At 40.9% G+C, this 12,970-nt stretch overlaps 1 pseudogene; it reads left to right on the top strand.

Annotated features, from left to right (window-relative positions):
* The first annotated feature begins 3,872 nt into the window (after positions 1–3,872).
* LOC128576787 (nuclear distribution protein nudE homolog 1-like) lies at positions 3,873–4,900 on the top strand (annotated as a pseudogene).
* The last annotated feature ends 8,070 nt before the right edge of the window (positions 4,901–12,970 follow it).

Below are 12,970 nucleotides of genomic sequence, written 5' to 3'. Positions count from 1 at the left end.
GAAGAATCAACATTGTTAAAATGTCTATACTTCCCAAAGCAGTCTACCTATTCAATGTCATTCCTATCAAAATACCAACATTGTACTTTCAAGATTTGGAAAAAATGATTCTGCGTTTTGTATGGAACCAGAAAAAAACCCGGTATAGCTAAGGTAGTTCTTAGTAATGAAAATAAAGCTGGGGGCATCATCATACCAGATTTTAGGGGGTACTACAAAGCCATAGTGGTTAAGACAGCATGGTACTGGCATAAAAATAGACACATAGACATTTGGAATCGAATAGCAAACGAGGAAATGAAACTCACATCTTACAACCACCTAATCTTCAATAAACCAAACAAGAATGTACCTTGGAGGAAAGACTCCCTATTTAATAAATGGCATTGGGAGAACTGGATATCCACATGTAAAAGATTGAAACTGGACCCACACCTTTCTCCACTCACAAAAATTGATTCAAGATGGATAACTTAAATTTGAGGCATGAAACAATAAAAATCCTCAAAGAAAGCATAGGAAAATCACTGGAAGATATTGGCCTGGGGAAAGACTTCATGAAGAAGACTGCCATGGCAATTGCAACAACAACAAAAAGAAACAAATGGTACTTAATTAAACTGAAAAGCTTCTGTACAGCTAAGGAGACAACAACCAAAGCAAATAGACAACCTACACAACGGGAAAGGATATTTGCATATTTTGAATCAGACAAAAGCTTCATAACTAAGATTTATAGAGAACTCAAATTAATCCACATGAAAAAAGCCAACAATCCCATATATCAATGGGCAAGAGATATGAACAGAACCTTTTCTAAAGAAGACAGATGAATGGCTAACAAACATATGAAAAAATGTTCATCATCCTTATCATCTATGAGAGAAATGCAAGTCAAAACCACCCTGAGATACCGTCTTACCCCAGTGAGAATGGCCCACATCACAAAATACCAAAACTGCAGATGCTGGCGTGCATGTGGAGAGAAGGGAACACTTTTACACTGCTGGTGGGACTGCAAACTAGTACAACCTTTCTGGAAGGAAGTATGGAGAAACCTCAAAGCACTCAAGCTAGACCTCCCATTTGATCCTGCAATCCCATTACTGGGCATCTACCCAGAAGGAAAGAAGTCCTTTTATCATAAGGACACTTGCACTAGACTGTTTATTGCAGCTCAATTTACAATCGCCAAAATGTGGAAACAGCCTAAATGCCCACCAACCCAGGAATGGATTAACAAGCTGTGGTATATGTACACCATGGAATACTATTCAGCCATTAAAAAAAAAAGGAGACTTTACATCCTTTGTATTAACCTGCATGGAAGTGGAACACATTATTTTTAGTAAAGCATCACAAGAATGGAGAAGCATGAATCCTATGTACTCAATTTCGATATGAGGACAATTAATGACAATTAAGGTCACTCTGAGGGTGGGGGAAGAGAGAGAAAGGAGAGAGGGGTGGAGAAAGGAAGAGAGGAGAGAGGGAAGGAGGGAGGTGGGGTGGGGCCTTGGTGTGTGCCACACCTTTTGGGGGCAAGACATGATTGCAAGAGGGACTTTACCTGACAAATGCAATCAGTGTAACTTGGTTTCTTGTACCCTCAATGAATCCCCAACAATTAAAAACAAACAAACCATTTTATGTATTTCCACACATTGGCTAAACACAGTCTTGTGAACAGCAAAAGTTATGCAGCCTTGTTCTTCAATTTGAGACAAGAATTTGAAAACAGATTTCAAATTTTCTGGGAAAATAATCAATATTTTGGTGCATTTGCAACTCCATTTTCAATTGGCAAAAGTATTTTACCTGCCAATTTTCAAATAGAATGCAGAGCGCTACAGTCTGACATTCAACTTAAAGAGGAATTTGATCATGTACCTTGCTAGACTTTTATAGGTTCTGTCTTCCCAGAGACAAATATCCCTCACTTCACTATCACGCCTTATTCAGGTCCTCATTTTTTGGCAGCACCTACATTTGTGAATAACCATTTTCAAGAATAAAGCACATGGAGAGTTAAATCAGAACCAAAATATCTGAGGAGTACCTTGAGAACTCACTGAGAATTGCAACTACTTCCACCAAATCAGATAATGATGCATTAGTTTCTCAAATACAAGGTCAAATATCCCTCTAGTTTTTATGCTGCCTACTTTTGTTTTACTTCTATAATAAATAGTACCAAAAAAAAAAAAACAAAGAAAAGATGTTTCATTACTTAGATATATACATTTTCTATATTAGTGTTTGCAAACTTAGGACCTGTTAAATGATTATAAAAGACTCTCTGAACAGACCACTACATAATTAGGATTATTATGTGAGGACTTTTTTGCTTATCTGTGGTGGCAGATATCACAAAAACTTATGCATGAACGTTTTTTTTTTTTTCTGATCTGCTTTTCTTTGTGCATTTAATGTTTGGCCCAAGACAACTCTTCTTCCAATGTGGCCCAGAGAAGCCAGATGATTGGATACCTCTGGTATAAACAAATTGGATAGAAAACAAAGGCTAGCAAAAGCTGAAGCAAGAAAGACATGAATTTAAAATTAGAACAAATTCAGTGATAGCACTAATGACTTGTAGTAACACTCATGAGTTAGCTCCAAACAATTACATTATGTAAACATTATTACATATTATGAAATAGAGAATTACACTGGCAATAAAAGGTATAGGCAGGAGCATTATGAAATTATAAGAGAATATTATATATAAGTGTATGCTAAGAAATTAGAAAAATATTTTTTTTAAAAATGAGAAATTATACTCCCATTATCTAAGGAATTTATGAAAATATTAAATTAAATAATATAAACATCTAGGGAGAGAGAATTAACAGTCAGTTCTTTCAAATATTTAAGATACAGATAATTTTATGTCATTTTAAACGTTTCAGAGCACAGTAGCAAAAACTAAACAAAAACGTAATCTCTTAAGTACTCTGCATCAGGCAGACGCTGTTCTAAACTTCTGACATATATGAGCTCATTTAATCCACTAAAACTCTTTTTCAAATAGTTACTATTTTCATTGTGCATCACAATTGAGAAAACTAAGGCACAGGAAGGTTAAGCATATTGCCCAACATCTCCCATCACATGCATGCACAAAGTGGTGAATCTTGGATTCAAACCTAGGCATTCTGGCTCTAGAATTGGTACCCTTTACCACCAAACTAAAAATAGAAAACTGCTTTAGCTATTTTTTGAAAATTATATAAAATTCATTCCATAAAGGGTAAGAATTGTGTGAGAAGAAAAGTGATATTTAATATCACTTATATTTGTATATGCAAGTGTCTTAAATAAAATACCATTAACTCAAATACAACAGCACATTAAAAGGTCAACTTGCTGTCACCAAATAGACACATCACAGCAATAAAAAATAGTTAAATATTTAAAATCAATTAAGATGTTGCATCTTTAGGCATATGATCTTTACATTAAATGCCAACAATATATTAAACTCTACTCATTTCTTATGGAAGTACTTCAAAAGTTAGCAGTATATGAACACTTTCTTAGAAAGAGAGAAGATCTATTTCAAATAAATAGCTACCATCACTTATAAAAGTGGAAAGTGAAATAGTGTTCATGTTAAACCGTCTGTGAAGCAAGGATGACCAGTGACAGGAGAATATGTACCAAAGGTCATAAAATACATGGCAGAAATAAAAAGTAGTACTACCAGATAGGATAAAATTATTGAAAAGGATGATTCTTATGTTCCAGATGATAAAATAGTCTACCTAGAAAAGACAAGAAAATAATTTCTAAAGACTATCTTAGAGCTCTCACTGTCGTCACCGGACACCATGCCACAAGAAGAGTGATCGATCTCTTCCCTTGTTTTGATGATAGAAGACTCAGAAAAGACCTGCAGCTCTGAGGAGGAAGAAGCTAACTATTGGAAAGATCTGGCAATGACCTACAAGCAGACGGCAGAGAATACACAAGAGGAACTCCGAGAATTCCAGGAGGGAAGACGAGAATATGAAGCTCAACTGGAGTCGCAGCTGCAACAAATCGAAACCAGGAACAGAGAACTCCTGTCGGAAAATAACCGCCATGGCGTGGAGCTGGAAACCATCAAGGAGAAGTTGGAAATGCAGCATTCAAAGGCTACCGGCAGATCTCAGCCTTGGAGGATGATCTTGCACAGACCAAAGCCATCAAAGACCAATTGCAGAAATATATCATAGAGCTGGAGCAAGCCAATGACGACTTGGAAAGAGCCAAGCAAGCCATGATCATGTCTCTGGAAGACTTTGAGCAGCGCTTGAATCAAGCTCTCAAAAGAAATGCCTTCCTGGAAAGTGAACTTAACGAGAAGGAGAATCTCCTTGAATCTCTTCAGAGACTGAAGAATGAAGCCAGAGATTTGTGCCAGGAATTGGCCATACAACAGAAGCAGGAGAAACCCAGGACACCTTTGCCCAGCTCAGTGGAAACTGAAAGGACAGACATAGCTGTGCAGGCCACTGGCTCCATACCGTCCACTCCCATCACTCATCAAGCACCCAGCTCCAGTTTAAACACACCAGGGACCTTCAGACGTGGCCTTGGCAACTCCATGGGAGGAACCCCCCTCACACCTGCAGCCTGGATATTGGCCCTCAACATTGTGGAAGACCTGCTGCGGAAAGTGGGGACATTGGAGTCCAAGCTCGCATCCTGCCGGAATTTCATGTACGATCAGTCCCCAAACCGAACAGGTGGCCCAGCCTCAGGGCGGGGGAACAAGAACAGGGACAGCGGTGACAGACCGCCAAACAACATCAGTGTGCCTTTGAGGGACAAAGGGTTGGGAAAACACCTGGAATTTGGGAAGCTGCCTTCACACACATCCTCACCATCACTGCCGTCAGCCCATGTAGTGTAGTCAAGATGTTGCTTTAAGAAAACTCTGGAAGCTTAAGCCCCTGGTGTTTGTGTAGCAGTTGTTACCTTCCTTCCGCTCTTTATACACGAAGTTGTTTTTTAAGTTAGTTTGAGATGTAAGAGCCAGCAGTCACCACAGTTTGCTTCTTGGTCCAAGCTAATGACTGAGGCCGTCAGCTGTGGCCCCTGGAGTTTGTTTGCCCCTGTGAAATACTTCATCATTCCCAGCCTCCCTGTTGGTGTGCTCATTGCTAAGAGAGACAGATAGGGCCCTCTACTAGGGGCTCTCAGGGATGGGTGGCGAGGCTGCCCCCTCATGCCGAGCTAACCCAGGAGTCCTGAACAGCCTCCAGAAGTGTTCTCAATGTCCTGCCTCAGAGGTTCCCACCCTCTTCCTCCAGTCAGCTGGAATCCTCTTCCAGAACAAAATCTCCTGATGCTTCAGGGCATACTAAAATCTTGTCTAGGAGTAGAGAACAGAATGGGCATGTGCCTTTTTTAAATTGTGGGCGCATACCTCTGAGTCTTTTTAATTTACCTCTCTTTCAGGTTTTTAGAGGTGTATTTGAGTTTCACAGTAATTTTCCGGTCAACCAGGGTCATTGGGAAATCTCCGTCCCCTTTAGGTAAATTCAAAACCATTACTTTTCCCAAGTCCCCTGCCTCGGTGTGGGGGTGACTTCTGCTCCTGGACCCTGGAGGTCTCTGGGGTAGAGTCACTTTGGTAATGCAGTCCCTAATAACAGGACTTCATTCAAAGCCATAATGAAGTAAGCAGGTGACCTTCAAGTAAGATAAAAACACAATATTTCTGTGGGAAGTTTCCTCGTCAAAGAAACGAACACAGGATTTCAAAAGCACAACAGCCTGTCGGTGTGTCTGCTCGTCACTGCTTGTTAGGAACTGCCATCCCACACTTTCAGATGCAGATAAAAGCACTCACTAATTTCAGGAGCACGTGTACAGCTTAATGGTTTTTGTTTTGTTATTACTAAGTTATTTTCTGAGAGAACAGCAAAAATTCCCTGTAGTTCAAAACAGGAGAAATCACACTACCAGACCTCAGACTTTACTACAAATCGATAGTGATCAAAACAGCATGGTATTGGCACAAAAACGGAGAAGTAGATATCTGGAACAGAATAGAGAACCAAGAGATGAATCCAGATACTTACCGCTATTTGATTTTTGACAAGCCAATTAAAAACATTCAGTGGGGAAAAGATTCCCTATTTAACAAATGGTGCTGGCTGAACTGGCTGGCAACCTGCAGAACACTGAAATTGGACCCACACCTTTCACCATTAACTAAGATAGACTCTCATTGGATTAAAGATTTAAACTTAAAACATGAAACTATAAAAATACTAGAGGAGAATGCAGGGAAAACCCTTGAAGAAATTGGTCTGGGTGAGTATTTCATGAGGAGAACCCCCAGGGCAATTGAAGCAGCTTCAAAAATACACTACTGGGACTTGCTCAAACTAAAAAGCTTCTGCACAGCTAAGAACACAGTAAGCAAAGCAAGCAGACAGCCCTCAGAATGGGAGAAGATATTTGCAGGGTATATCTCTGACAAAGGTTTAATAACCAGAATCCACAGAGAACTCAAACGCATCAGCAAGAAAAAAACAAGGGATCCCATCGCAGGCTGGGCAAGGGATTTGAAGAGAAACTTCTGTGAAGAAGACAGGCGCACGGCCTTCAGACATATCAAAAAATGCTCATCATCTTTAATCATCAGAGAAATGCAAATCAAAACTACTTTGAGATATCATCTAACTCCAGTGAGACTAGCCTATATCACAAAATCTCAAGACCAGAGATGTTGGCGTGGATGCGGAGAAAAGGGAACACTTCTGCACTGCTGGTGAGAATGCAAATTAATACATTCCTTTTGGAAAGATATATGGAGAACACTCAGATCAAAAAATAGATCTGCCATTCAATCCTGTAATTCCTCTGCTGGGCATATACCCAGAAGACCAAAAATCACAACATAACAAAGATATTTGTACCAGAATGTTTATTGCAGCCCAATTCATAATAGCTAAGTCATGGAAAAAGCCCAAGTGCCCATCGATCCACGAATGGATTAATAAATTGTGGTATATGTATACCATGGAATACTATGCAGCCTTAAAGAAAGATGGAGACTTTACCTCTTTCATGTTTACATGGATGGAGCTGGAACATATTCTTCTTAGTAAAGTATCTCAAGAATGGAAGAAAAAGTACCCAATGTACACAGCCCTACTATGAAACTAATTTAGGACTCTCACATGAAAGCTATAACCCAGCTACAACTTAACGATAGGGGGAAGTGGGAAGGGGGTGGGTGGGTAGAGGGAGGGGGATCGGTGGGATCACACCTGTCGTGCATATTACAGGGGTATTTGTGAAACTTGGTAAATGTAGAATGTAAATGTTTTGGCACAGTAACTGAGATAACACCGGAAAGGCTATGTTAACCACTGTGATAAAAATCTGTCAAATGTTTTATGAAGCGAGTGTATGATACCCCATGATCATATCAATGTATACAGTTATGATTTAATAAACAAAAAAAAAGAAAGAAAAAAAAAATTCCCTGTAGTTGAAAACAGACCTTTCAAGTGCTACTGAAAGTCAGCATAGAAGCTGCAGTGGTGGGTTCTGTGCCCTAGAAACATTTTAACCTGTCTTGGTAAAAGATGTACTTTAAAAGAATAATAAAATCAAGAGAAACAAATTTAAAAAAAAAAAAAAAAAAAAGGCGGCGCCTGTGGCTCAGTGAGTAGGGCGCCGGCCCCATATGCCGAAGGTGGCGGGTTCGGACCCAGCCGCGGCCAAACTGCAACAAAAATAGCCGGGCGTTGTGGCGCGCGCCTGTAGTCCCAGCTGCTTGGGAGGCTGAGGCAAGAGAATCGCGTAAGCCCAAGAGTTAGAGGTTGCTGTGAGCCGTGTGACGCCATGGCACTCTACCTGAGGGCGGTACAGTGAGACTCTGTCTCTACAAAAAAAAAAAAAAAAAAAAAAAAAAAGACTATCTTAGAGTTAATAAAACAATTTAGAGAAGTTATGGACATAAGATAAATATATAGAAAACACAGATTTCTGGTAAATCAACAATGACTATTTAGAAAACCTAATGGAAGAAATCACTTTTATAATAATATTAAAATCTCCTAAAAGACTCAAGAATGACCTTGGGTGGAAATCTGTAGTAACTATTTGAAGAACACTACAAAATCAGCAAGACAGAAAAATGAAGATATATGGAGAAAAAGTACTATGCTCTTTTATAGGAAATTTGAATATAGTTAAAATATCATTTTTTTCATTTCCAAATTAAATTGCAAGCTAAACATAATATGAATAAAATATCTCAATAAGATTTGAAGAGAATTTAATAAAATGATTTTAAAATATCTGGAAATGTAAATAAATGAAAATGGTTCTAAAATGTGAAACTGTCAATGAGCAGAGATAATATCAAAGTTATAGTTGAAATTGAGTGCTAGTAACATAAGAATAAATTGGAGACTTATAAGACAAAGAACGGGCTTGTGCACGCACGCATGCATGCGTGTATGTGTGTGTGTTTGTGCACGTACACATATGAGAGAGAAAGACTATAAAAGCAACATTAAAAGTTAATAAGGGAACTTCAATTTTTCTGTTGATAAAGGAATAACAAGGTCCAAATTTTCCCTCTCACCTTAAACAATGAAAAACTAGAAGACAAACTTATGAAACAATTGTATTTGGATATTGGTGGATAAGTCAAGCAGGGCTTATTTCTGAGAAAAAGGAAAAATTGAAGTGAGCTTTATGATTGTCCCAGATTACTGTCTAGTGATAGTTTCCATGTTACAGTCAAGGAAGGGCAAACCCAAGGAGAGAGCCTGGCGATCTTACCAAGTTGAGAAGACAAAGATTGAAATTTAGGGAGGCCAAGAAGTCTGAAATTTATGGAGCAGAGTCCATAAGATGAGGGAACTGCACAAAGAGAGAGCTCTGATTATCTGTAGAGGGGTCAACTACAGACTTTGGCCAAGTACTGATCTTCTAATGGGCAAGAAACAGTTACCCAAGTCTGGGTAAAGAGGCATTGGAAGGCAGTAGGACAAAAATTTCCAGAGTTTATCAAGGGCTGGAAATAATTTATATTTCCTCTAGCCAGAGGGGAAAGATCATGTGATAGGTGAAGGAAATTGGGTAGAGAGTCCTCAGGAATGTATTGTTTTCCTTAGTTGTAAGGTTAAATTAGCCCTAGACTGAAGACTATTCTTGATCTACACTAACAAGCTTAAATGCAGTCTCAGATGACTCCAAGAACCTTAATGATATAACAGAACAAAATCTAATACTATTTGAAGGAATAAAAAAAAAAAGTAGCACTAAATAAAATTCAAAATGTCCAACATTCAATCAAACCTTTTCAGGTATGCTGGAGGCTAAATATGACCAATAACTGGGTAATAAGTCAATCAATATAAATGAAGTCAGAAATGAGAGTGATGATGGAATTAGGGAATAAGAATATTAAAACAGCTAACAGAAATGTTTTCATATGTCAAAAAGGCAGATGAAAATGTGAACATGATGAGGAGAGAGGATAATAAAAAGGTCAAAGAATGGCTCACCACCTGTAGCTCAAGCGTATAGGGTGCCAGCCACATACACCAGAGCTATTGTGTTCGAACCCAGCCCAGGCCTGCCAAACAACAATGACAACTACAACAACAACAACAACAAAAATAGCCTGCCATTGTGGCGGGCACCAATAGTCCCAGCTACTTGGGAGGCTGAGGCAGGAAAATGGCTTAAGCCTAAGAGTTTAAGGTTGCTGTGAGCTGTGACACCACAGCACTCTACCCAGGGCGACAGCTTGAGACTCTGTCTCAGAAGAAAAAGAAAGTTCGAAGAACACACCGGATGGAATTATTAGCCAATTAAACATTGCAGAAAAAAGATTAGTAAACATGATATAGGAAAAATTGATTAATTAAATTTGATCAAAATTTATAATTTTGGGGCAGCGCCTGTGACTCAAAGGAGTAGGGCTCCGGCCCCATATGCTGGAGGAGGCGGGTTCAAACCCAACCCTGGCCAAAAAAACTGGAAAAAAAATTTATAATTTTGTTCTTCAAAAGATGGCATAGAAAATTAAAAGATGAGGGAGGCGGAGCATGATGGCGGACAGGACGGACGTGTAGCCCACCTCTTCCAAGTCATCAGGTGAGAGGAAAAGGGGTCTGGACCTTTACTCTGCGTGGATTATTGGTGTGGACGGACAGCTGGAGATGCGCAGTGAACTGGCAGATTGCTGTATATGAGGGGTAATTTAAAACCACGGACTGTTATAGAGATTTTTCCCTGCTTGTCTGTGCTGGCCGGCAGGCCCCTCCCTAATGGAGGACAGCAGCTTGCAAATGCTGACAAAACTCAATTGACAAATATTTATTCCTGAACTGAGGGTGCCATCTGAAAGGAGAGCCACTCAACACCACGGGAAGCTGAGCAACCCCATGGAAAATTGAAGGGAGGGGATCCTGCCCAGGAAACAGACATTTTGAACTATCCGAAATGGCGGGTGCCTTCCCCCAGAACAACAGGAGTGATTGAATAGACCAGAGCATTCCTGGAGGGGAACGTTGGAGGGGGTTGGCGTTTCAGGCTGTGCGGTGAACTAGCAGGTCCCGATTCAAAAGGGAAACACTGAACCATAAAACTCAGAATAAGGTCCCCAAGTGCTCCAGCCCTGGGAACCAACTGTAGTCGGGGGACCCGCCAGCAACTGTAGGAGCTGGCAGCAGCACCCTCCCTCACAGCTGACTGCAGTCGCCAGTTTGCAGGAGATGTGTGAGGAGAGTGGAAAGATTTGTGAAGCATGGACTCCTGTACTGAGAGGGGAAGTCAGACGGAAGTGCTGTCTGGAGTAGAACAGCTGAGGTTGCACAATAGTTAGGTGACAAACTTTTACAGAAATTCCAAAATGGCCATTGGCCAAGGACGGTGGTTACCATGGTAACAGTATAAACTGTGAATCAGGTATGAACCTGGGAACCCTCACAGCGCCACCTCGGGTCCAGAAAGTATATTGCATTATAAATATATTCCTACAAAAGTTGATCACTACATCATACATATAGATGTATATTTCTCCATATATACAAGAATAATATTTTTGTGGTTGGTGCCTTTTTTTCTTTTCTCTTTTTCTTTTTTCTTTTTTTGTTCTGTTTTTTCCTCACCATTTTCTTGGAGAAGCTATTGTTAATTTTTTATTATTTTTTTATAGATATATTTTTTATTTCTATTTTTTTCTATTTTTAATTTCTCCTTTCTTCTCTTTTAAATTTTCTATGAACACCACTTTTTTCTTTTCTTTTTCAATTATTTTATGATTATCACTATTTTTATTGTAGTTGTTTGTTGTTGTTGTTGTGGGTGTTGTATGTCTGTGTGTCTCCATCTGTTTGTGCATCTATGGGCTCGTGTGTCTGGTAGCTTATGTATCTGTTTATTTGCTTATTTTGTCTCAGTGAGCTTGGTGTTACGACCTGCAATTCTGAGCTCCCAGCACTCCCCTTCACTCTCACTCTGAGGTCTGGAGGCCTATCCCCCAGGAGTCCAGATTCTTGGGTGATTTCTCGAGAGCTGTAGACAGGACCTGGACTGCACCTGGACAGTGCTGATTCTGCAGCATAGGAGTGAGGAGAAAATGGTCAGCTGAGAGGGAATCACACCAGAGTGGTGGTACCCCAAGGTGCAGAGCAGCAGCTGTCTTTAGCAATAACAAGGTCCACACACAGATATCCTGAAGCCACTCTCCCTGTCTCCCTGGGCAACCAGAGGAGGCCGGGCATCTTCTCAGATGGCAACCACCATGGAACAGACCTAGGACTGAAACACAGGCCCTGTGAGTAAAGGGTTTTCCTGAGGCGGCACTGGCCTGGGTAGAATGCAGAGACTAGAAAATGCACGAGCAGAGCCGGAAACTCCCAGGGCAGGGCTGACCCAGAGGACCACTTTACTGAGCCTAAGATGCACCTGGCCCTCAGGGGATCATCAGCCTTTAGACAAAGGAAGACAGGAGGCTAGAGCTGACAACTAACTGTGCTGTGAATACAAACATGCAGGAGTAAAGACAGGGCCTGAAGCACAGGTTCTAGGAACTCAAAGCAGCCCCTCTTCTGCAGAGGAATTTAGCAGGGTCAGAAACAAACTCCCACAGGGTTGTTCTGTTCTGCCAGTAACATCAATCAAGGGCAGGGCTGGAATTGAGTGAACACCCCCCAGCCTCCATCAAACGCCCAAGGTAGACAGGCCTCACCACCCCCTGCTGCACAGAGGCAGAGAGCAGCAGCCTGGATGAGGAGATACACACTTCCTTGTGATTTAGGCAGGTGAAAACCTCTGGAGTATCTGCTCACTGGAGACAAATGACTGGGTCACAGCCCTGCAGGGCTAGCAGTGACTGGGTTTGACAGAGCTGCAAGGTGGGGAAGGAGGCATCAACCTTCCCAGACTAATCTTTTGCTGGGTAGGTCCTCTGGACTTCACAGAGCACTGGAGTAAGTCATATTTGAGTTGTCACCAGACCCCTGCATTCCAGTTGCTACAGACCTGTTAAACTCTCCCACCTGAGACAGGTGCAGACTGAGACAACTGATTTGGACCTCTCGAACTGAGCCAATAGCCTAAGGACAAATCAGGTGGTGCCCTGGGTGTGTGGTTGCAAGAAGGTTTGATTATCCTTTTTCAATGGTTGCCTGTGGGGGGGCGGGGTGACTTAATTGCTAGTACTTCTCCACAGCTGATATTTCAACTCAGAGTAACTGTTTCATTAGGGGTGAACAGAGACCAGCTGAAAATGAGACAGAAACACTTAGCCCCACCACATTAAATAGGTCCCCAACATCTCAGGCCATAGCACTGAACAGGTCCTCGACAAGGCTCCAGGGGAAAAATCAAACAGTGTAAAGTAATCATAGGGTGCAATCAGTGGAAAAACTCTGGTAACACGAATAACCAGAATAGATCAACACCCCCCAAGGAAAGATATGGCAGATGTAACTGAAAA

This window comes from Nycticebus coucang, chromosome X (assembly GCF_027406575.1).
Source record: "Nycticebus coucang isolate mNycCou1 chromosome X, mNycCou1.pri, whole genome shotgun sequence".
In the NCBI taxonomy this organism is placed as follows: domain Eukaryota; kingdom Metazoa; phylum Chordata; class Mammalia; order Primates; family Lorisidae; genus Nycticebus; species Nycticebus coucang.
Note: the sequence above shows the minus strand (reverse complement) of the source record. Positions and strands in the feature narration are given on the sequence as shown.